Raw genomic sequence first — 27,123 nt, forward strand, 5'->3', positions numbered from 1 at the left:
AACGACAAACTTGGTTGTTAAAAAATTGTCTCGCGAACATTTTTTTTAATTTTTGTTGATCCCACAAGGTCGGAAATAACTGAACTAGACCACATAGATGTCGCCACAAACGCCTGACGTATTATTGACTTGTCAAATAGCTACTTTTCTCATTTTAAAGTCTTGCTGCTGCTGCAGGGTTTGCCTTTAAACATTGCACTGCTGCTGCATCGGCTGATCTTCAAACAGCCTGCGCAGTGCGCACCCTTATTTTACCTGTAATGTAAATAAGGGTGCGATGAAGTACATTATACGGAATGATCTGTTGTCAGAGATCTGCTGCTGAAAATATGTGTGTCTGTCATTCAATTTGCACTTTGCAGTCTGTTGCTTTGAGCAGTTGCATCAACTGAATTAACCAGATTCAAATAGTTTGATATTTTATGGCTGTTCCATTTATGACAACGCAATTAAGAGTTTTATTGATGTGGTGGGAATACTTTATTTAGTTGATTTGGGAAGTTTTATAAAAGATTTATTCAAATTTAAAATCATTTTTAGTGACTGCCAAAATCAATTTGGTACAGTTAAAAACCAGAACTAACAAAGTTAAATCAAGAGAATTTATAAGATTTTGTTATTTTTGTCACAACACAAAATAATTAGAATATCGACATAAATGTGCTAAATCGAAACTCTACAATACACATTTTATTCAATTTGTGATTATTCTAACTTACGTAATTTTACAACTTTTTGTTTTGCAACATTTTCCCAAATTATTATGAGTGCTTGAGGTTTCCCTTTTGACAACGCAAGAGGGACAACTGCCCTCTAGCTCGTAATAACTTATTACGTACTTAATACAGTAAGAAGTGCAAACAGACTAATGTGCTATGTTTTTGTCAATTTCTTGTTAGAAGGCAACGAGATCTTTTCCTCCATTGCTTATAGCCTACTGTAGCCTACAGCGTAGGCTACACTTCACATGTTCATATATTTGGTGATCAGGAAACACCAAAACATCGTACGCCCTGTTAGCTCAGTTGTTACGCGCCGGGCTCAAGATCACGTGGCGCTGGTTTGACTTTCGGGGTGTGCGCTTGAGCAACGCATTTCAGGAATGCTCTCCATTCAATGATACCTAGTGAATGGAATGATTCCCCGGCAACAACACATCAACATCGGAAAACTTCACTCTGAAAATCTCGGTAACCGGCCCTGCGTCAAGAGCCTCTACAAGTATGCGAAACTACAAGGAATCCCCTATCAAGACTTTCTCAGTCCAAGGATAAAGATTCAAAACCAACCAAGAAATCAATGCATCGTTTTTGCAATGTACCGTGCTTAATCTATCAATCAGTAGCTCCTGTAGTCTACCTTTTTTTTCGCTTACATATCAGTAACAAAAATTAGTTTTTGTAATAAAGCCATCAAACAAAAAGATTGACTGTTTGTTTGTGTGTTTGTTTTTCATATGTTTATCCTGCATTGCGGGAAAGCGGACTTGAGCGCTATGCATCGGTGTACGCCTTCCGACGTACACCTGACCCACATTGCAGCCGACGGCAATGTCTGTTTCCGGTTGTCTACTCTACTTATGACTTAAATTTGGTACTACCCATTACTCGAAATTGATCACTGGGCAAGAAACTTAACGATCAGAGGCAATTATCGTTAAGTTTCTTGCCCAGAGAAACAACAGCAAGTGCGGGTGGCTGGAGTCGAAAATGCAGGCTCTCAACTGCGAGCCCAACGCGCTAACCACTCGGCCACTGCATTTAAAGCCCTACATAACTCAAGGAAAATTTCTAAATCTTCTTGCAAGAAAGTACATATCTGAAAAAGGAAAATATATTCATTTGAATTATTCTTTATATTGAACGCTTTCCGTATCTCATCAAACTTCTCGCAAACATAAAATAAAAGAGTTTCATTATTTTGACACAGAAATATTTATTGTTGTGACGAACTTCAAGTTTTGCAGAATGGAAAGTAAAATCCATAGCTGAACATTTCTCATAATGATTTTCTCAACCATTAGTTTCTGCTTGATGATATTTACCATTTATCTATCCGATCAAACCGGCTCAAAAAATTGTTTGGAAAAACTTTATTTTATTCAATAACATGATACCATTAGAAACTTATTTATTTTCATCTTAAGTAATTATTTTGACGTTTTCACACACAAAGCTTTATACAAACAAGCTCCCGATTAGGACTATCCAGAAATGTTGATGTTTTATTTGCAACGTGAATTAATTTGATCAATGATGATAATGAACTGTTGGTCTAGAGGTGGAAATACATCTTCTGGAAACATTGATATTAACGTGAGGACTATTTAGCATGGTCCATACTTTGTGTCATATTCAATTCAGTTTACTTTTCTTTGTTAGAATGCAAAAAAAAACCGCTTTTGAGGAAACTGTGACCAGAAACTGTGAATCAAAGTACACCCCTTGAAATGCTCTTGCTACTTCTCAAGTGGTTATGAGGTTAAAAGAAGGGCTTGTTTTTCATATTTAGTTGTCTTGCGGGTTAGTTTCTTTGCAGTAGATTGTGGTTCATTTTTTTTTCTATATTCCAGAAACTGCAATAAATGGAGGTAAGCTTAATGAGTTGACAAATTCCTGGTTACAGCAAATGTATTGATACCGCGATACCTTCTCATACTTATCATTTTAATGCTCAGTCTATTTTACTTTCTAAAACGTCGCAAAATTGTCCTCAGGAAAAATAAAAGATGTTTTGTGCGTAATTTCAAAAGCAAATTTCCGTGAAACAGAACAAGAGCGACAAATGTAGTGAATAGAATGAAGAGATCATTTTATAGATTGTCACAGGAAACACAAAATTGTTATTCGTTACGAAAGTGAGAAAACTGCTGACGCAAAAACCAAGCTCATATTATTGACGTCAGCATTTGTTGTTTGTTTTTGAACTGTGACAAATCTTTTTGCATGCAGTAGTTTAATGATTTGGACAAAACATGGACATGCAAAAACATGATTTTTGAAAAATTAAGAAGTTTTGAAATGTGGTGCCACAGGAGGCTGTTACGTATCAGCTGGATGGAAAGAAAAACAAATAAATGTGTTACCCAACAAATAGCCGATGACTGGAGTCTGATTAACAATATTAATCTCAAAATTAAGATATTTCGGACATTAGCAAGAAGCAACTCGTTGAAAAATTGAATGTTGACTGCTGGGATGGTGCAAGGCAAACGAACAAAGGGATAGTAGCCTACAGGCAAAAAAAAAGAAACAGAGAAAAATGGAGGGAGTTCTATCATGGGAGGCCACAGCTAATCAAATATGATTAATCTGATGAAGAAGAAAAAGAAGTAGCTTAATGTGCTATAATTACTACAAAGAAGTTGTTTTTTTAATAAATTTATAGGATGTCCATTGTCCAAACGCTCGTAAAGTAATGTTGAGAACAAGCTGGCAGCACAAATAGCCTATTGGCATATGAGCCAATCTCAACTTATGCTTACCAACCTCAACAATATAGTAGAACGCCATTCCAACGAGTAGCAGTCCAAGTGAAACATAAAGTTTAGTGCTGACGCATAAGAAGCTTTCATACGCAAATGTTACCACATATCCAAGGGATGAAAACAACATGTAAGAAGCAAATGCAGCTTCTTGGTTGGAAACAAATAAAACTCCGTAAAAAGCTAGAAAACAATAAGATAATAATAACATGTGCATGAGTTGGTTTAATAGTCACTACAATAGAATGTCAGCTAGTATCTCTTAGTTAGTAAGAAAAAAACCTCCGGAAAATATCTCAGCTCCTTTGTGAGCTTAATCCTGGCATTTTCGCATACCTGTAGAGCAGGGATTCCCAACCTGTGGTACGCGTACCACTAGTGGTACGCGAAGGTTTTTCAGGTGGTACGCGAGTAGCTTCCGTTTTTGTAGGCCTATTCACAACTTTATATTTTGTTTATCTGGTTTTGTTTACAAAAAACAAAAAAATACCCGAAGCCTATTCTTATTGACACGTAGCTATTCCTGTTGTTTCGTATCATTACGGTCTTCAAAATACATGTCATGTCAATTGTCAACAAGAACAGTTGCTTTGAAAAGCCGTACAACACTGTGGGACAGTGGGAGTTAATTATGTCAAATGATTGCTCTTGATAAATATCATCAAAGGTCTTATACCTTAAGCTACAAATAGTGTTGAATAATGCAAGTTGTAAGCTAAAAATAGATTGGAATAAAATGTTCAATAACAGTGAACTACAAGAAGTGGTAGCCTACGCGTGGAAGTAGGCTACAGAGCGTCCAAGTGGTACGAGATCGTAAAAAGGTTAGGAACCCCTTTAAGAGGCTTTCAACCTGGTCACCAAGATTGACAGAGTGAAGTTGGTTGATTGAATATTTATTCTCGGACTGGGAAAGCTTCTTTGGCAACTTAATCCTGGCAGTTTTCTCTTAGCCTACTTTTAGAGGAGGAGTTTTCAACTTGAATGTCGCGAGCCCTGTGGGGGTCGCGAGCCATTTTTCGGTTGGTTGCGAGACACCTGAAAACCCAGAGTATCGTTTTCAATTTTTTTTTTGCATGACAAGATTAGAAATTGTGTTTTTCCGCAATCGACTATTTCTGAACTTGAGGTGATTCTATTTTTTAAGCTTCCAGACGTTGCAAAATTCCATTTTGCTTTCCATTCGTGAGACTTGGTTGATTGCTCTAAGGGTGTCCCGGTGCAAAAAAGGTTGAAAAGCCTTGTTGTAGACAGTAGAGGCTTTAAACTACCGACACAGGCCTGGGGGAAATTTTTTTTCCCACGAACTTTTTGTCTCATTTGCATATTTCTGTAATTGTAGCCATTTAATTGAATCTGGTCACTCTAAAAGTAAGATTTTCCGATTTGATTAAGAATTAACCCTAAAATAATTTAAAGAAAGAAATTAATTTCGATGGGCGTCGAACCGTTGTCCTCACGTTTATATATACATATATATATATTTTTTTTCTCTTTCGCGCAACGCTCAGAGTTCAAGATGGATACCACTACATCTTGCAGGTTTACAAATTTTCCATATGGAATGGACTTGTTTCCTGTCTCATCATTAGTTTATAAAGCGTTTATAAAGCGCTAGATGAAACCACTGAACCAAATAGGCCAACGAAAAATATTTGCATTCACACTGTATTAATTCTAACTCTTTATGCGAAGGTACTGCTATTTTGAATAAGAATTGCTTTCGCTGTAGTAATAGCATCTTCAGCTAGCAGATGTAAAAAGGAAAAAAAAAGAAAAATACGTAAAACGAACAAATAAAGCAAACTCCGATATTATCAACACGCATAAAGTTCTATTTTAAATAGATGGTTACATAATATGCGAAGTTTACATAATATGCATAATAAATTAATGCGAAGTAACAAAAAGTTCGTGGGAAAAAAAATTTGTAGCCTGGGGACCGAGATTGATAAATTGAAGTTTCAAATTGTTGAAGTGTTTTGCGGAGGAATTATTCCATTCATTTGGTGCCGCTGAATGGAGAGCAGTCCTGAAATGCTTTGCTCAAGCGCACACGCCGAGAGTCGAACAAGCGGCCGTGATCTTTTGTTTTTTGCTTTTTGTTCACGAAGTCACGCGCTAACCAACTGAGCTACTGGGGCAGACTATTCCTTGTTGTTGAAGTGTTGTTGTGTGCGAATTATGTGTGTGAATTATGTGTGTGAATTTGTATAAGTAATTATTTCCTTTTACTAGGTGCCACTGAATGGAGAGCTGGTCTTGATACGCGTTGCTGAAACACACACCCCGAGAGTCGAACCGCAGCGCTGCTGAATCTTAATTTCAGATGAGTATTACCATGGTGAATGGTTTCTGGAAGATATTTTTCTTGAGTAGATTTTTTTGAAGAAGATATTTTCTGAAGAGATATTTAGGCTACCATGTAGGGCAGGGGTCGGCAACCTTTCTTCAGTCGCGGGCCAAAACAAAACTGCGCAGATGTCAACGGGCCGTACAAGTTTTCCATTTGCACTTCCGTTTTCTTTACTTTTCATAATATTGTTAAAATTGGCGTTCTTATCAGAGTATCTCCATATTTAGCTACTATAGGCTTATATAGATTAATATAAAGAAAATTAGTAACAATTGGTAACGAAAAACACCAAGTACTTTATTTATTGACAGCACAACATTAATGTGATATTTGATGTTGTTTCCTGCTAGAAAGTTTCTGAAGGTCAGGTGATAGGTTGGATGAGGCAAGAATCATAACATCTTGCAAGTGGTCATCAGTAAGTTGTGTTCTCAACTTGCCGTTAAATATACGGTTAATTGACTATTACTAACGCAACTCATGTAGCCTGCAACTAGCATGCATTAAATAGGCTAATATAACCGGACTTCAAGGTGAAACTGCCAAGTACCTTGATGCTACCTTCTGCAAGCTTAAGCTAAATTTTGCCCCAAACCTAGTTTACTATAACAAAGCGACCCGTGATCGATAGGTCGCGGGTACAAAGGCGCTTTGTGATAATTTCCTATGCTTGGTGGATTCTAACAAGCAGCAAATTCTTCAAAGACAAGAATCACTTGTTGAAAAAAACGGAAAAATGGAACTGGGAGTAAATTATAACTCTAAAAAATAAAGTAATTTAAAAGTCTGGACCGGCTGTCACTAAAAAGGCCAATTCCTGCTTCCTAAGCTACACATATTTCTAAATTATCAACCTTCAAACAAACTAATTCTTAAAACTTCAAATCTATCAAACTATCTGTCAGGCCTGCAACGTCGCTCTCTCTAAAATGCAGTTCGCAGAGAAAGAATATCAAGGAAATTCAAAATGGCGACAATGCCCTAACTAAGCATTGTTGCGGCATAAGTACACAGGCTACGTGATTACAAGTGAGCGTTACGGATAAATATGGAAAAGTAAAAATTGCGAAAGTTTTACATAACATTTAGTAATCTTAATTCTGTTATGTAAAACCAAATGGCAGCATAAAATAATGGGATGTTCGTTTTGGCCCGCCAACTACAATTTGCAAAAATGCTGCTGGCCGGATAATTTTGCTTGGCGGGCCGGATCCGGCCCGCGGGCCGTAGGTTGCCGACCCCTGATGTAGGGCCTAGGATGTTTTAAGGGGCCACTTCGACTGTAAAATGCTTGCAGTGTTTTCTATAATGAAGGTGAGGTTGAACTAACTCGGCAGTGAGCCTTCAGACAAAATTACGCTTTGATCAAGATACTGTAGTTGCTTTACTTAATACTGCTTTACCGATGATTTGTGTGTGCCATATAGCATCGGCAACTCCCCAAAGTGATGGAAATATGAAGAACAATACTGAATTAGTGGGATAAGGTTTTCATACCTGCACAAATACATTGGCTATTACTGCTGTTAGTTTAGAAGTTAGTATATTATAAACATATTTTTTTATTTCACTCATCAATCCAACAATGGATTTTATTCCAAACTTAAATTGCTTTCTTTGGTTAAATAAATCCTTGTTGAAGTCGAAACTTCTACAGTCTTATTGCAATAGGAACATTTACTGTCCTAAATAGTCCACTTACGCACAATAGTCCAGGTCTCAATTTTTTACACTATGTTCATAATTTTTTAAATAACCAAATTTCTTGGTAAGAATACTATCTTCAGATACAGCATTCACAGATTGAATGCATCTCATGTTCAATTGTGACTATCTGAAGATGCGACCTGATTCATCACATTTTGCAGATTTTGACTACGGCTACTGCTACTGTCTGACTGAAATTTTGTAATTTTTTTAAACTTTTTTGCTGACTCGTAAAGTCGTAATTATATAATAAATTTTGGTTGTCTTGGAAAGTAGTAAAACATGAGAAAGAGGGAGTTGAAAACCGTTCAATAACTGATCGGAATTTTCTGAATCAAATTGCCTTTGCTTTTCAAAGCGTTGTCAATTTGTCTCCTGAGGAAGACAGTAAGAAACGTTACAACTTTAATTTCATGAAATTGCATTCAGACAGTCAGCAAAAGTAGGCAAAATCTGAAAAAGTTTGCAGAATGTAACAGATCAGGCTGTATCTCCTGGTAGCCATGGTTCAACTATTGAAAACCAGGTCACCTACCAATAGAATGCTGGACACAGTGAGATTTAAAATGAAACCCAAGGTAAGCAAGGGTAATCTGCCTGTGTACTTTGCTATGTTGCCGAATAGAAACGAGCTTAAGGCACCACATGCACCGCAAGAGATCAAAGTAAATCCGACCCAATTCACCGCCAAGGGACATGAGATAAATGACTGAAACATAAAAAGATTGGACCTTTCTATCGCTGTCGATTCTTGCTACAATCGGCTATCAAAGAACATATTGTTGATTAAATAGTATTAATGGCTACGTAGAGGTTACACCGTGATGTACAAAGTTATTTTTTAAAACTTGTCACAAAGAATTGGCCTCAGCACATCGGTTTGTTGCGTCACCAAATAAAAAATAAGTTTTATTAAAAAAACTTAACAATTATACATTTAGTACAGAAGGGCTGAACAGATTTTCGTTTCAAACTGTTTTATTATGAATTTGCAATGCAGCAAAATAGTATTCGTTTGAAAACGAGATTAACCCTATTCGGACCAAGCTATTTTTGTGAGGTAATGGCCTGACGTGTGGACTTATTCCATCCACACCTTCATTTTCTAATAACTTTTGATATAAAAACGTTACGAGGTTACTTTTTTCGCAAAGTTAGAGAAAAAATATTGACAAACTGGTTAAAATTTTAAGTTTACACACATACTCTACCAGTTTTTTGCTATTGCTTTTTTTTGCTAAAAGTAGTCAATTTTTTTAAAGTTTGTCTGATGTCTCCGCCATAATCTCCTTGAAATCGCTAATCCCTCCGTTAAAGGCACGCACGGTCCAGTAATACTTTCTTGATATGACCTACGTTCTTCCGACAATTGCTGACGCAAAATCCAGCTGTGAAGTTAATCTCTATTCAATTTCACGCTGATTAATGTTTTACTAGTTTTGCAGACAATTTTGGGAGTCGGGTGTCAAAAACTGCTGATAACTAAAAAACTATACTACACAAAAATGTCATTTTATTACTAAACCAAAGATAAATGATTTTTAGGAAAAGTCATAAAACTTCAGTTAATTTGAGCCAGTAGCTTTTATGTAATCGATGAAAGTTTTAGGTATGGACGAAACCGTCCACCCGTCAGTCCGAATAGGGTTAAAGTAATCTTTCGTCGAAAAGAAACAAAAAAATTAGACAAGTTTTTTGTTCGAGTGGTCATAATGTATGATAGAAATATAGCTATACAGAAATTTAAACTGGATCTTACTCGGGTAAAATCTCCGATCAAGAACGCCTGTTGAAAGCCATTGTACACAGTTATGCATATCAAACATAGTTGTCGATAGCCGTTTATATGTTTCAACGTCGCGATAACCAAATCAAATTGGCTTCTTGTTTCGTTTGATCTGCAGAAAACAAAAAGTGTTTAACTGATAAGTCGACCGCATTTATAATAATAATTGTGTTTTATTTGCGCCCATTGCGATAACATAGGCTTAGATAAACTCCTAGTAATCCAGAACACAACACTGCGATCACAGATGCGATACAACAGACGACAGTGAAGTGACATATATTTTTCGAGTCAGCAGCCCCCCTTATTGCTTGCCAGTGACTTTGCCGAGACACAGCCGCGTGCTCTGGAGCGGTGTCGAACCCACGTCCTTTCGAACGTCGAGCAGACGTTCTCACCACTCGGCTACGCAGCCGACTCGGCTACGCAGTTATCAACTGTACAATTTTGCAAATGCGGTAAATAAAACATGGCTTTCAGGCATCCACACCTGAAAGGCGAGATTCACACCCAACATACACACTATCTTCAGCATACAAAAACGTCGCACAAAAAATGGCTCCCCTGTAAGCAAACGTTGTTGTTTTTACATCATTTCAACGACTAGCAACGTTGCTAATCGTTGAAATAATGTAAAAATGGCAAAATTTGCTTACAGGGTAATTTCCTGTTACTATTCATACCAGAAATTGTATTCCTGGTATGAATGATAAAAAGAAACAAACATGCGCCATTTTTCGTGCGACGTTTTTGTATGCTGAAGACAGTATGTATGTTGCGTGTGAATCTCACTTTAGTGTAGTAGTAAAAAGTAAAGGCGAGTCCCATACTTGATCCAAGCATCGGGGAACGAGAAGATAAGGTTCTCATAGCCTTCGGCACTAATGAGAGTAGGGTGGCCAGTTCCTTTCTCTCGGCCGCCTTTACTTCAGCAACTACGCCCACCCAATTTATTATACCCTAGGTAGAGGTGAGCGGTGTTTTTCAACAACCAGCTTAAGCCGGGAGTCGAACCAGGATTGCATGATTGGAAAGCGAGCGCCTTATCACCCGTACAGTGTAGTAGTGGATACATTATGATAAATCATTTTATAGTATCTAGGATTAAACCATTACTCGCGAATGCCAGTTATTCCGTTAGGAAGAAAATAGATGCTGATGTTACCAAAAATGATGCAGTTGGTAGTCTGCGGCACAGACCGTGGTGCATCCACTATTCATGTAATGTTATTCTATAATCTCGAGCAATAACACTTTCTAGGCGATTTTAGATATGTTTACAAGCGTTATTCATACCTAACAGTAATAGGATCAAGAAAAAGACCAACAGCAAGAGCTCCTAGTAATCCAACTCCTGCATAGATGCCCATCAGCGTGTAGAGTAAACTGGTTTGCACACCTTTGCTTTGTAATTGTGTCACTGGACACTCTGTTGTGTTGTATCCGATTCTAGCTGCATTGAAATCCTCCTGACAATCATGTGACCCACAATATGTTTCGATGTAGGAAGAATTGTAGCAATCTGGAAGAACTAAAAAATTCATTAAAATTTTTATAGCAACACAGACTTTGGTTTCAGATAGAGTTTCCATTTAAAGCAAAATTTGAAAACTTGAGTTTTTCCAAAAAAGTTGCAGTTTTGATGTTATTGTTAATACACGCTTTGAAATGCTGTTGTTATACAAGTAAAACTTTATTAGTGGTTTTGTGGCATAAGACACAATGCAAGATTGTGACATAGCAATTTGTCGCAAGCAGACTAACGCCTGGCGGTTGAAAATTTGGGTTAAAGTAGACGAAACGGCAAGTCAGCCATTCTTTTTTCAGCTCTTAAATCTTGTACTAATGCCCAGCCGCGCGCTGGTTAGCAGTATTGAACAGGTATTTTTCGGGCGTCATACCAGGGCTCTCATCATTCAGCTATATAGCTGGCTAGCAATGAAAAGTGGTCTTTAAAATCAACTGTCATGTAGCCAACACAGCGTCCGCCTCGATAGCTCAATTGGTTAGCGCGTCACTTCTGGAACGAAGAAGCTTCAAGATCAAGCGGCGCTGGTTCGACTCTCGGGGTGTGCGCTTGAGCAACGCACGTTAAGGACTGCTCTCCATTCAGTGGCATCTAATGGATGGAATAGTTCCCCGGCAACAACACTTCAACAATCGGAAACTTCACTCTGTCAATCTCGGTGACCGGGCCTCCGTCAGTGATTCAAAGCCTCTACAAGTATGCGAAACTGCCAGGATTAAGCTCTGCAAGAAGCTTTCCCAGTCCGAGGATAAAGATTCAATCAATCAATCAATCATATAGTAACAATTCAAACAGACACATCAGTTGATGTTTAAAGCTAGACTAATACACAGTTAATTACAGAAAAGTTTTCCAAACCGAAACGCAATAACTAGTTCAGTATAATGGAGCAAAGGTTTTTGAAGTGTTGTTAATTTTCCGGCCCGAAATAACATCCTTTGTTGTGACACCAGACACCAGACATCAGACACCAGACACCAGACATCCTTTGTTGTGACACCAGACACCAGACATCCTTTGTTGTGACACCAGACACCAGACACCAGACATCAGACACCAGACACCAGACATCAGAGACCAGACACCAGACATCAGACACCAGACATCCTTTGTTGTGACACCAGACTAGCCGCTGGTATACCGCTGCTAGTTGGTGTCACCAGGCAAGAAACTGTCATCACTGTCAGAGAAAAGTTTCTGATTGTTGAAGCGTTGTTGTCTGTCTTAATTGTTCCATTCGCTAGGTGCCAATGAATGGAGAGCAGTCCTTAAAATGCGTTGAGCAAGCGCACAACCTGAGAGTCGATTCAGCGACGTTTGATCTTGAATTTTAACGATAGCAGACTGGCCATCGTAACAAACCAGTTGGCCAGCCACTCCGAAGCACATTCATGTAGGAAGAAATGATTTGCTGGCACTGGTAGCCTCACACGATAGACTGCATATTGAAGGTTTTTACAAGTGTGCTCAAGGTTTGGCAACAAGTTGCCGGTTGTCTGCATCAGTCGATGATGCTTCTAGAAATAATATTCTACAGAAACTCGGAAACTCTGATTGAGGTGCCCTTCCTGATACAATACGGTCAACTTCCTTAGCCATATGCTATTCGGTTGCAGATATGCTTGTCCAGTGTGGGAACACTGAGCACATGCCAAGAAAATTGACCCCACATTGAACCAAAGCTTGAGTTTGATTACAGGTTGTCTCAAACCAACCAACATCACGTCGCTGCACATTCTGTCTGAAATTGCTCCTCCCAACATCAGAAGAAGCGTGACCAGCAAAAAGGAAATATCTTGCCAGGACATGGATTTGAGACACCCACTGTACGGACAAACTCCAGCACACAGGCGCCTGAAGTCAAGAAAAAGTTTCCTTGCCTCAGTTGTTCCATTAGGTCAAGACGATGTCGCCGCCAATGTGCGGGTTCACCTATGACAGGAGGGACTGGCAGCCGGACCGACATTGGCCAAAATGGAGCTCTCACCCATAGAGGGCCTTCCTCCAGGAATACGTGAACCGTGGAAGTATTGGCGATGCCTCAACCGCTTAAGAACTGGCATTGGCAGATGTAAAACTCTGATGAGACACTGGGGGTATTCCATGGGGAGCACAAGATGCAAATGCGGACAGGATCAAACGATGCAACATCTACTCGAATGCCCTGTCCTAAGAGCAAGGTACTCGGCACAGGATTTGGCCAAGTTCAGCAACAGAGCAAGACCCTCCGTGATGCTCTGGGCTACGCCATGTGACACACGATGAAGAAGAAGTCGATGAGGCCTAAATTGTATCAGCAACTGCACAGTGCACACTGCTGCATCACTGCACACTGTCGTGCTGCACACATTGCATACATTGCACACTGTTGCATCACATCACAAATGCACATTGCGCATCAGTGATATAGCATGCATTCCAGACCTAGGGACAGTTAAAGCGATTAGAAATCCCGACGTTTTCTTTTTCGATTGCGAGAATGATAGCCTACTAATCCATTCCCATGTTTTACAAACCCAAGTTGGCGACGTCACCATTGGAGAGAACAATAGATGAAATAAGTTGCCCAGCAATGTTGTTTAGGCTGAAAATCAAATAGAAAATTCCAATGAATCGAGTCACAACAGCCTTTGGCGTTTCGTTGGTAAACTTTGCATACCTAGAAATGCAAAAAAACTAAATTTAATAAGCTTTGTTTCAAAAGTGAGGAGATATAAGCAGATTTGTGCGTTACGCCGTTACCTATGAGCGGTTGTAGTTAGATATGTATACTCGGCCGACCATAATGGGGCAGCGGACAGTCCCACAATAACTGAACTTGGTATAAGGGTCCACCAGGTGGAGTAGAAGTTGGCAAGTGGATATGTGATGAAACCAATGATAGAGACACAGATTGTCCATTTGCATCCGAGCCATTTGATAACTAAAAGTAGATTCAAAACAGTAAAACATCATTTTATCATTTTCATGTCATACCATATCATTTTTCCACTTGATCTAAAAAAGATAAACGTGGAAAGATTAATCTGTTAATGTTATTTACTTTTTATTTTCTTAAAGATTTCTGGTAGTTTTGCATACTTTTAGAGGCTGTGAACCACTGACGTAGGGCCGGTTACCGAAGCTTTGGCCTTGCACCACATCTGTTGTCACACCGGAAATCGTTTCAGGTTGCAATCCAATAAAAAACTAGTTGGTTTTTGCCTTTCATGGTTTGCGCTTAATTCTTTAAAAACTCACATCCGATATTGTAAGATAACGGTGTTTGTATACTTACCAAGCGTAGAAACAAACATTGCTGACAACATACAAACACCCGAAACAACCGCCTGTGAAGCGGTACCGAGCCCTTCCTCATAGTTGAGGCTTGATTGAAGACTGGCTGTTGAATTGTATGCAGCAAAGTTGAGAAAGAATGCCACAGAAACCACCAAAACATTTTTGATTATTTTCAGCTTTTCACGTCTGCAAAGTAGGATGCACTTTGTAAGTAAGCAAGTATATTTATTTTTAGATTGTTAATTTGTTGCTAGGTTATTTTATAGAAGTTTAATAGTACGGTACAGTAAGATGCCGCACAAAATAAATATTACAAATAAAAGTCCAATAGTCCTATTTCGCAAATGAACATTGCTCAATGTTCAGATCATTGTTAGACCTATTCCAAATGCTTTCACAAAACTTTTGGCGTTCATTTCCAATAAAATTGATAAAACTTAAACTTGTGCCGTGTGTTATTGTGTAATTGACCAGTATACTTGCAATTGGTGCTAAGCTAAAAAACACTGCAATTTATCCAGTTAACTTTCATAGCTTATTTAATCCTGAAATAAAATCTCAAAAACACTCTTTTCAAATGAAATAATATTGTAATAAGAATAGAATTGTATTTTCCCAGACAGAAAAATCCCTCATTTTTATATTAATTCAACGTCTGCAGACGCTGAATCAATATAATAATGACGGATTTTGTGTGGTTTAATAAACCCACGCTAGTGCCTATTTTATAATAGAGAAGGCTCCAGCCTAAATTCTGCATTGATACCTAATGATTTCCTGAGACAACTTGAATATACTAAGCATAGAATCGTGTTTGGCATTGAGGACACGTATTGCGTTGGTACAAGAGTAATGTAGCTAGCAGACTACGAGCAGGGCCGGATTTAGCTGATGGGGGGCCCGGGGCACTTTTAGATCGGGGGGCTCCCGTGCAAAAAAAATTTTCGCGCCTACGGCGCGAAAAACCATCTCTACGTATACAGTAGCATCAGTCCAGTACTGCACAGCATTTTGCAGAAACTTTAAAGGCCAAAAGGAAAAAAATAGCACAAAATCACCTTTTTTTCCACATAGGGGGACCCTTCAAAAGTCGGGGGGCCCGGGGCAACTGCCCCCTCTGCCCCCCCTAAATCCGGGCCTACGAGTATATATATTCTAGCCAACAATTATTGAAAATACTATTTAATGCTGCATTGTGATAATAACAATATATTAGTCATTTTATTCTGTGTCCATTGCGACGGTGTGCTGTAAGCATTGTAGTTGATGTTATTACTATGTCTATCATAACGAGTCGTAACGAATGCATTTGTTTGATAGTGCACTGCAGGTTACGGTTGGACTACTACTGTACATATACCGTAATTGGGAGATATGTAGGCTACATTGCTTACGCGACACCAATGTAAACATGGATGTTGGAAATGCATTAGGCCTAATGATAGGAAAATGAACGAAAAGGCCTTAACCATAAGTGGTATTATACACAAATTACTTTTTCACAAAAGAATTCTTTACACGTTACTGACTTGATGGATTTTTCATCTAATATTTCTTTGTTGTCAAACTGCTGGTTCTCTTCATGTTTTGGAACATTCATAATTATCTGGTGATGAGACAAGGTTCTTTGTGTATGCACTCATTTTGTGTGGCATGGACACATGTACGTACAATCCATTATGTGTTACCTTTCAAATTGTTTATCTATCCGTAAAAACAAACAGAATAGTATTCAATATTCATTAACAAATTTTACAGTTCTATTCATAATAGGCTTACTGTTAACCTCACCACGCTTGATAGCAACATAGAATGGCTGCAACTTTTGCAAACTCGCACTCAAGAAAAGATACAAAATTAAATCCAAATTTTCCTTTTATTCAGTGACCACCACAAAATCCTCAATATTTTGTAAATGATCACTCACTATATAGTCTGTGGCTACATGCATACATGCATAGATCTATAGCAGGTCGGTGCTTACAAAACCGTCTCGCTTTTTTTACAGGATGAAACGTCCTGAAGCTTTCGAGGAATTTATTTTACTGTGTTTCCTGTGCAATCACATGGGATACAAAAGTGTGAGGTTTGCAAACTTTGACATGGCCAGATATGGAAAATATTAAGCGTGTTCTGCTTCACTCAAGTTTCTTATAGCGGTAATAACAAAGGAAATTCTGCTGTGCGTGTGATGAAATTTTTTCAGCGAGGTTTTTAAGTCCAGCTATTCCGATTTCATGTCCTATTTGACATAATTTTTGACTACCCTAGTGATCAGGGCCTCCGAGAGAATTCAGCACTGGTCGGGAAACAATACGAAAAATGGGCCCCATAATATTTGTTAGCAAATATTGCGTTGCATGTTCGTGTTAAGCTGAAATTAGCCTACTTTCCTCAGCATGAAAAGAACTTCCTTCAATGTAACAATCATAATAATCACTGGATTACACTTGCAGCAAAAATGCCATTGAGGCTAACTATTTTGTCTAGAAAGCTTGGTAAACACACAATAGGCCTATAACCTACAGGCAACGAAAATAGTTCAACCAAGCATTTAATTCAGGAGTGTCCAAACTTTTTTCCACGCGAGCCAGATTTGATAATAAATCTTCGCGGGCCAACAGCCACAATAATTTTTCTGAAAACTGCAAGTTGAATTTATATGATTTTTATGTGTCTGCAGGCCAAAAATAACACATTGTACAACAACAGGCGCGGGCCATACAAAAACGTACAAAAACGTTTCAGGGCTCTCACTTTCAGACCTTGGACATCCCTGATTTAATTCAACCCTTTCTGGACTTTTTGCAATGCAAAGTTACGGATCACAGCATCAAATGATAAAATTTTGCGACGTCTGAATTGATGCACAACGTGTATAAGCCTAGTTAGGTTTTTCAATCGGTTTTGAGTCATAGGCCTACCGGAGCGCAAACAATTCTTTACAAATTTCAGTAATTGCTAAAGCCACGTTCTCAAAGCGCAGCTTTGAGAACGTGGCTTTAGTGAGGTAGCTACCGGAACACAAAAAAGTCATCACAAAATTGGAGGTAGCTATCCGGAACACAAAAAAGTCATCACAAAACTATTTGAAAAAACCTTTCGAAAGTTGCAATCAATGATTCCTTGTGTAGAGATTATGGGGTGGTTCCTTATGGTTTGCAGCTGAAGTTTGCTGTGTGGCTTTCTGTCAAAAGTAGCCTACCAACTCATCCAAAATGTCTTGAAAAATGTCATTGTTGTAGCCTACAAATGGTTTAAACTTGTCCCACATGCCCGCAAATGCACAACAGACATACGATGAAATTTTCATGGAACTTCAAACTCATCGAAGATATGTTTGAGTTTGTTGATACGTTTGCCAATTCCAACAACTATCGAATCTTTTGCAATGTAGCCTACGGTAGAATACATTTCCTTCGAATGATTCAGCTAGTTAAGTGGAATTATAAAAGCGTTCTGTCCTCGGAAAAAAAAATCATTTTCTTTTAAATTTATAATTGCCACTGCAACTTTAGCTTGCGAGTAGTAGCCTACTCTTCTCAGCTTTCTCTTACTTAGATTACATCTTCCTTTAATTTCATTAAATTCATCAGTGAATCTTGTTTAGGACCGTTCGGTAATCCACACAACGAAAAGCAGTCACAAATTTAAAACTGCTAGTTGTAGGCTACTTTACCATTGACTCAGCTTTCGATCAAGCTCTTGTTGGTTCCAACTCGATGCATTTAAGAAACGTCTTTAGAGCTTCAATTGCAAAAGGGTACTGTAAAGCATTGGCTTTGACTGCACCACGCCTTGATTACCCTCTGGAAATCAATTTTCTTTGCAAGATGATAGGACAGCAGATTCTTTAGATTTTTCAGAATTTTTCCTCTGACTGGGCTATAACTTTAAAGATGCCACTAGCTTACAGATAATCAATTACTCCAAAATGATAAAACATTTCAACAACGCAGTCTGTAGGCAACATTATGAATTCCAACTAGATTTAAGCAACAACATCTATAAACAAAACACTCAAATAAAGAAAAAACTCACTACCTTCCAAAATCACATCATGAGAAGCATGACCAACAGAAGGCTACTTGACCACACGAAAACAGAAGATCTTTTAACTATGACAAAATTACATCCAATTGCAGCAATAAGTTAATAAAATGAAAAGTTTTAAAACTGTTCGGCCACACTAAAAGATCACAATTCGGAATCAGCAAAGTTTGCACAGAAGGCAAAGTAGAAGAAAAAAGAAAACGTGGCAGACAACCAAAACGATGGCAAGACAACATCCAATCATGGACCGGACTCAACTTGGCGACACTAGGCGAGCTGGCTTAAAATCGCCACTCTAGGAAGCAAATAACTCATGTTGATGCGCAATCTGCTGCAGGCGGAGTGCGGAGATGATGACTGATGATGATCCATAAACAAAAAATATACAGAATTTACTTTCTTTAATCGTGCTTGGACTGATACCTTTAACTTTCCCAGATAACTTATGTTGGATACAACATCCTATGCCTGGCCAACGCAGATTTTGAAGTTAACGTTCAGTTGTCAAGCAAAAATAGTTCCCGCTTAGCTAAGACAGCACCAGTTTTCAAGTTGACACTATCAATACAATCGAAACCGTTCAGTGATACAGAAATCATTTCAGCTTCAGATTTTACGTCTTGAATCTGTTCAACATCGCCCACCTTAACACGAAAATGATTTGTTCTTGATGAGAAACATCGAGAGTGACATTTACAATGATTGAGAAATACTTGGAACTACGCACTTCATTTAAGAATTTGTTGAATATTTAGTTGGTACATTTTTACTTTAGTACTAAAAATGGGCCCCCCTCAAAAGTGCAAAAGCAAAAAACTACTCGTTTTTCCTTTACAATATTTTGCTAGGGGGGAAACTGGCCCGACTTCCCCCCCCCCTCTCGGAGCCACTGCTAGTGATGTAATAGTAATAACCAGTTGGTCCGTGAAATAGGCATCGACGGTGTCATAAGCAGTGTTGTACGCGTCAATGAAATAAATTGACGGCGTCAGCGGTAGCGCTAATTTCTAGCACTATTTTAGCCAGGGTCTCACAAAACGGAAGTATTTCAACCAAGTTTAGGCTAACAATAGCTATAAAGAGCAGGTATTATGTTTTGAGACTGTATTGTAATTAGCTGCTTAGCCTATTAGTTATTTTCTTGTAAAAACACAAGCATTTCAAAACGTTTGTCTGACAATCTGCTGCGTTTGGGACGCATAATGTCCTTTCCAAGTGAAAACATGCGTTCCACAGCAGCGCTGGATGGTATTGATGTGTTGTATTCCAAAAAAAAGCCTTTAAAACGTTTACTCGAAAAGGTATCATTGTTCCAAGCCTGCTGTGATGGATTAGCTTTAGCATAATTATATAAATCTTTTAACGAGGTCCATTGCACCAACATCGCTCTTTTCAGGGGCATAGAGCTTTTAAAATAAAGTAGCCTATCTTCAACCTCCAGAATGACATTCATTGATTTTTCGCTTTCTTTCTCTGATTCTTCGTTGTTACAGGGATGGAGGAACCATTTTAAAAGTAGATGGGCCCAGGGGCGGAGCAGTTAAAGTCAATCCAACTTCTGAGGGGCTTCTACCCCAGACCCCCTTAGCAATGCTGCATTCCAAATACTTTATACATTGAGTTTTCATGATTGCCTTTCGTACCAACAAGCGAAAAGTTTCCATTTTTGGGCTCAATTTGGCCAAAAAATTTACAAAATTGTTCAATTGCTTTATAGGCTACTATAGTGACAAAGCTTTGGTAGAGATGCAATTGATTGAGTTTCGCTTTTAGCAGCATGATTGTTGCTTACTTCACACAGGCCCGGATTTAGGGGGGGGCAGAGGGTGCAGGTGCCCCGGGCCCCCGACTTTTGAAGGGCCCCCCTATGTGGAAAAAAAATTTTGCACGGGGCCTCCCGATCTAAAAGTGCACCGGGCCCCCCATCTGCTAAATCCGGCCCTGACTTCACAGTGTAGATTCTGACGATCTGTTTTAGCCTGATGCTGCGAGTTCGTTGTGGCAATATCGAATTACACTAGCTTTCGGAACACAGTTCCCTAGTCATGCTATGACGAATGGTTGAGAGTAGAGTAGAGAGTTTGCTTTGTTGAACCATAACAAAAAATATAACATAATTAAAATAAACTCAAACGTTTTCGACACGTACGGTCGTACGTGTGTCTTCATCAAAAAACAACACATACATTGGTATGTTAACCAGACATTTGTTGACAAGGGCTGGGGAGCACTTAAACCCAAACCTAACAACCAAAAGTGCAATTAAAGAGCACATCGCCTCTTGTGAAACGTGCACTGACAATGTCTCGATCGGCCAATTTAAAATCATCTCTGGAGGCAAATCTGATTTTCAGACTAAGATTATGGAAGCCTTAAGAATCAAACGTAACAATCCATCTCTCAACGGCAGTAATTCGCCTGTGGCTCATCGTTCCTTTTGTGTGTGTGTTCTAATTGTTTGTCCAATGCCTGTAGTCTACACCTGATGTGATCTGTTTCCCACCGCATAATTTACTCGTAATCATTCTCGTATTTGTTCAGTTTGTGCTTTTCAGTCCAGAGTGTCGTTAAAGTTAGGCTACAGTGCAAAGTCAAAGCTATCTTCCGATTTTTCATTTTATGTATATTGCAGATTTAATTCCTGATGAGGACACACGTACGTGTCGAACACGTTTGAGTTTATTTTAATTATGTTATATTTTTTGTGTGTAATAAAGTATGTTAAACCCGCTAAGGTTACTATGTTTTATTTCTCTATGCTTTATAGTGCTGTACAAAATATGGCGATGAACACACAAATAAAAAAGAAACAATACACACACAGTTATTATACCACCTGGGATAAATAATCTGCAGCATTATACAGTAGACTGTGCGCATATGTAACAGCCGCAGCACCAATATGCAAATATAATACTGGCATCAACAATGCACAGCTAATTACCACAAAGTTTCAATACCAGGAGTACCGGTACTGGTATATTTAACAGTGAGCAAAGTTATCCGGGAGTAACAGCCTGCAGTATTATGTGCATACACAACAGCTGCACCACCTGTTAATATACAAATATAGTAGGCCTACTGGTATCAAACAACAACAAGGTCCCTTCAACTGTCACTATATAGGTGACTGCTACTGTATTACACTTGACATTTTTTCCTAAAAAAGTTAATAATACAATCATTGAAAGCAATAAATTCTTGGCAAATTGAGGTGAGATCAACCTGATCGATCAAGTTTTTGTGAATGTGTTCAACTGTTCATCCTATGGTTCAAGTGCTCTTGGGTTAATCTGCTTTTTAAGTAATTTTTCACCAGTTTGTGGCACGAAAAAGACCTATTTGCAGTAGCATTACACATAGGGATATTTACACTATGTTTTATCTATTATTCATTTTCGAGCGAATTAACATCAATATCCCCATCTAGCCTGGTTTAAGTGCCTTTTAGATACAAAGTTGCTGCATCCTCTACCCTTGCTACAGCTAAAATTACTTTCTCTATATCACAAAAAACTGCAGGTTATCTTGGTAAAATCTTTCGCTACCTTTTCATAAATATTTGACTTTCAAAAGTGGGTAGGCCAGGCCCACCCAGAAAATAAAGTACGTGGGCCCAGACTCACGAGGCCCACGTGGTTCCTCCATCCCTGGTTGATACTGCTCACGATATTAATGATCACTAGGGCAACTAAAATCAATACAGTCAACAATTTTCTGCCTTATTTAAAACGTTCATAAACTAAATTTCAGGCTGACACGAAAGAGAGGTTTCAAAGTTATTAAGTAAAAAAAAAGTCAAATTTCATGGTTAGGTCAAAATTTTCTTTCTACGTAGTTTTTCTTCTATTGATATTTTATTAAAGCTACACAGATACTGATTTTTTGTTGCAATTTATGTTGCTATTCTGACGTAATAATCCATTTATTACAATTTCTGAGGTAATAATCTTGTTTCGCCCACTACTGACGATTATATATTAGCCAACTACCCTGCTGTGCTGTTGATGAGTTGGATGCCAGGGTTAAAGCAGTGACCATTAAAAACAGGTCAAGAAGAGCTAGTTTTACTTCCATTGGCCAACCTCCACAGCCAATTGGGGCAACCGATTCTAAAGTGGTCCAAGTTAACTTGGGCCAAAAATGAGTTTTTGATTAAATCGTGCAGAAAACGATATAAGCTTGTTGCTAACAAAGTTTGGAGTCTTTAGATCAGGGGTCGGCAAACTGCGGCCCACTGACAAACTTTTTGCGGCGATTTTTTATAGGTTGAAATTTATGCGGCCCGCACGTTACCAGAAGTTTGTAGATTTGGCCCAGTAGTACAGAAAGTTTGCCGACCCCTGCTTTAGATGAAAATACTTTTTTTTTTTTAGTAAGTAAACCAACTTAACTTGGTTTCTTGAAAAAACAGTTTATTATTGCAAGAGTGGCCCTAGTTGACTTGGGCCATTCTTGCATTTACGATATTGCAATTTCCATCAAATCGATAGAACCAAGTTAAATAGCTTCCAATTGATTGCTTGGTAGGCTAATACTGCGTATTTTTTTTATTCTTTTGTTCTTTTTCACTCCTTTGTTATCGAATATGTCGACAACAAGCTGAAATAACGCCCTGGAATAGTTTATTGTAGGCTAATATAGAATTGTCTTTTAATTTGCTTTTACAACAATTAAAGTTAGTGAATTTTGCAACCATTACGATCGCGTAGTGGGCCCAGTGTTTTTCAACCTTTTCTTGAGCCGCGGAAAACTTTATGCATTACTATAGTATACAGTAATCTTGCAGAACACCAAATAAAATTTTATAATGATGCAATAAAATAAACAACGCAACAACAATTTATTCACTTTCAGTTTTTCTCGGTACGATATTTGGCCTGTTTGGATGAGTATAAAATTGATACTTGGGCAGGAATTGCAGAAAGACAAACGCGATTGATTGTGATTTCAATTTTTAACTAATAAAATACTAAATAAATGCAGAAGAGCCAAAACTAATAAATTTAGAGGAAAATGTGTGGTGAAAAATGATGATGTGGTAGCAGAAGATGAGAAAAATTGTGTGGCTTCAGTGTTTTGGTGTTTTTGCTTATCTTAATGACAAAATGTTACAAGCTTTGTTTCTAGTTTGACGTCAAAACAAGCAAGAAATCTTTTTTAAAAATGCAAAAATTTTAACTTAGGCCACTTTTCTGTGGTGAGCAAAGTTTTTATCATCTGTACCAAGAGCAAAGTTTTTATCATCTGTACCAAGTTTACTTGGGTAGCTAGTTTTGACTTATTTTATTATAGAAAAATGGCCCAAGTTAAAAATTACGTAATAAACGATGAGGACGTCATCATGCAGTTAAACCAAGCATCACAAACAGTTTTTGCTTACTCAAGTTTTCTCACATGCAAGATGAAGATTGCAAACCTTCAGTGACAATTTTTATCATTACTTGAACCTTTAAACTCGCTTATCTCAAAACCGCTTTTTTAACTTGGGCCACTTTAGAATCAGATGTCCCAATTGCAACTAAATGGGGCACTTGGTTCAAGTTGAAAGCTGCTTTCTATTCAAGAAGTCTACCAGAAATAAGAAATATTGTGGAAGGCTTCCATGATGGTGGTGTCTTGCTGCGGCGTGCTCAAGATGCTGTAAAAGCTTCTAATTTAGCTACTCACCTTGTAGAAATAGAGGAGCAGTACAGTGCACTGTTTGATATAATTCAGAAGATGGATGACAGCCGTTATACCACTCAAGAAGCTTACCAGAAAATGACGTCCCTTAAATTTGGTGTTGATGGCTGCCAAATTGGAAAATATTTTCCAGCAAGAATCTCAAGGAATGACATCAAGTGCATTGTGAAAATGGGACGAGATAATATTTCACCACACTTATAGGCTATAGCCTGCTGAGGAACTCCCAAGCAATTTCTGTATCAGTAGAGAGAAACTTCTCTATTTTAGGAATAACTTTGGCAAGAGGCAGGAACTTCAAAGGCGATGATGCAAAGGAAATATTACTTGATGTTGAAGTATAATATTGCAGAACCCTCTCAGTAATTTTGGGATATTTAAAGACACTCCTTACTTAGGCTATCTTTTGCAGTTTTTCGAGTGACTTTCATTACCTGTTCGTTAGCTGTGGTGTCGTTGAGTCTTCCACATTTTTCTTATATTTTATTAGAAAAAAAAGATATCTTTACCTAACGGTTTGATTTCTAATGTGCTTTGTATTTCGCATTTGAGCTGCCAACGCAGAAAGTTATTGGTCAAACTTAGGTCAAAATTTGTAAATTATAAAGTCAAAATTTCAAGTTTTTAGGTCAAAAAATTGGTTGCCCTAATGATCACCATTTGGCGAACTTCTTCCTTTTGTATTCCAGGTAGCCGCAATTCAACCAAGGTGAAAGCCGATAATTCGGATGAGTCGCGCTGGCCAGAATACTTTGTGAAACGAGATTTTCAATGAGAACAAAAATGACGCATAGCGCGTGACGCTTAAAATCGGCAAAATAGTTGAAGGCGCTATCACTTCCGTCAACTAAAAAATAAACTGACGGCGCTAGCCTCAGTGTCAACAAAAAGTAGATGTAAATTGACGGCGTCAACGTACAACACTGCTCATAAGTATTTGAGCAAAGCCAATAAGTCTACTAGCACTTCCTATAACCTGTTGAATACCCTAACTCTACAGCTAACACTTCTACATTCATGGCTCGTCGCTACTCTGCAAAATAAACACTAACTTTAAAAAGTCTGTAAAGTTATTCGGTTAGGAGGGCTGTTTTCCTGCAGCCCCAACAGATTGAAAAATTGCTGTAAAATACCACAAAAGGCGGAGCTTCAAGGATAATTTTTAGCCAATCAGAGTGCTTGAAATCCAGAATCTCGAGCTGCAAAGAAGTTTTCCCAAAATCGGTGTTGCCAAACGAAACTTTTAATATTTTAACTTTCGATCCGCAATTCTTAAGTGAAAAAAGTAACCGGGTCGGACAAACACAGAGAAAAACATATTTTTCCCTCTTCTCTTTCGGGAGGGGATGCAGCCCTGCAACTCTCTTTACTGTGCGTAGTTTGATCACTCGCAGTATTTTTCGTCGCATTATTTCTTGCTATTAGGAAACCCCTATGACGCAGCACAATACGCTTTTGTTCAATTTCCTTTTGCGTCTATTGCTTTAACTTTTCATCGACTATTGCGGAGAAGTCTCATCTGGTGTAATCGCATTACTCTCAAGTGATTATACATTTCACCATTGTGAAATTATTCAGCTAGTTGTTTATTATGAAGAAAAAATACATCAGTTTACAGAACAGAATAATTTCTAAGCATTTATAGGACACTAAACAAAGTAGCCTACACGTAAGTTTAGTTTGGAAATATTCAAACTGTATCATTTTCTGACGCTTGTTCTAACATTACCAGCAACACAAAACCCTATTGTTTTGTTGACTTATGTTACAAAATATGTTTTCGAACACAACAAAATATTTCTGAAACTGCTTGCTACATTACTTCAAAATGACTTCACACTGACTGAACGCGCATGATGTGGTTCGAATTTTTGTACACCGGAAGGAAGCCATTTCAGAAAAAAAAAAAAAAACATTTAGGATGAAATCTTTTTATTCTTGCAATTTTGCAATTGTGGTTATATTGTAGGTGAGTGCAGAAGCTACCTAATATTGTAATAGAGTATAATTTAGGGATTAATGATTTCTGTCAGACTGCAATCGTTATTGTAGTGTAAATGCATCTATGTTTCTTCACACGTCATAATTGCGCCTTCCAGACAAAACGAATAGTGGAAAGCGAAATTAAAAGTGCCATGAATAGCTGCAATTACGAAAACGACAATTTGTCGTCTTACGCACAGCAAGAGCGACTGTCGTCATACGCACTTAACAGGTTAAATATAAGGGCATCTTTTGGGTAGCCACTGCCTGGCATTCTCGTCAACCCAGACCATAGCAGGCGCTCCACATTTATGCACATTTCATGTCCGTTAGATTAAATCAATGTTTTCAGGAGAAAATGTAAAAATATTATGTTTTGTTAAACTTCGTTTCTGATCATTTTTTTGCAAGAATCTTTTAACTAAAAATTTTTTATTTTATTTTTGTGGTAGGACTTACAGTCCACCTATAGCTACCGACCTCCATATCCAGCCTGGTAAAAGGGTCGTTTCATGCTTGATGCCAAACATCGGGGATTTTATATACAAACAATACTGTTCCTTATCACCTTTTCTTCGACAATTGGTTCTACCCAGTTTATTAATGTTTTGAACAATATGATGAAACGTCCTGAAGCTTTCGAAGAATTTATTTTTCTGTGTTTCCTGTGCAATCACATGGGATACAAAGGTGTGAGGTTTATAAACTTTGACATGGCCAGACATGGAAAATATTTAGCGTGTTCTGCTTCACTCAAGTTTCTTATTGCTGTAATAGCAAAGGAAATTCTGTTGTGTGTGTGATGAAATTTTTTCAGCGAGGTTTTTAAGTCTAGAAATTCCGATTTCGTATTCTATTTGACATAATTTTTGACTACCCTAAGTGATTTAATAGTAATAACCAGTTGGTTCGTGAAATAGGCATCGACGGTCTCATAAGTATTTGAGCCAAGCCAATAAGTCTACCTTTGATATGACCCATAACCAGAAATCAAACTCAGAATTATTAGCACTTTACCCAAAGGTACTTATCACTCGGCCACTGAGTTGGTTCTTCTCTCGCTTTGTCGGTTTAAATATAAGGGCATCTTTTGGGTAGACACTGCCTGGCATCCTCGTCAATCCAGACCAGGCGCTCCACATTTATGCACATTTCATGCTCGTTAGATTAAATCAATGTTTTCTGGAGAAATTATAAAAATATTTTGTTTAGTCCAATTAAACTTCGTTTCTAATCAATATTTTGCAAGAATATTTTAAGTT

General features: G+C 38.1%; 1 pseudogene; it reads right to left on the minus strand.

Moving 5' to 3' along the window:
• Positions 1-2,453: 2,453 nt before the first annotated feature.
• LOC145767813 (protein unc-93 homolog A-like) lies at positions 2,454-15,740 on the minus strand (annotated as a pseudogene).
• Between the last annotated feature and the right edge of the window lie 11,383 nt (positions 15,741-27,123).

Source organism: Aplidium turbinatum, chromosome 1 (genome assembly GCF_918807975.1).
Source record: "Aplidium turbinatum chromosome 1, kaAplTurb1.1, whole genome shotgun sequence".
Taxonomy (NCBI): Eukaryota; Metazoa; Chordata; class Ascidiacea; order Aplousobranchia; family Polyclinidae; genus Aplidium; species Aplidium turbinatum.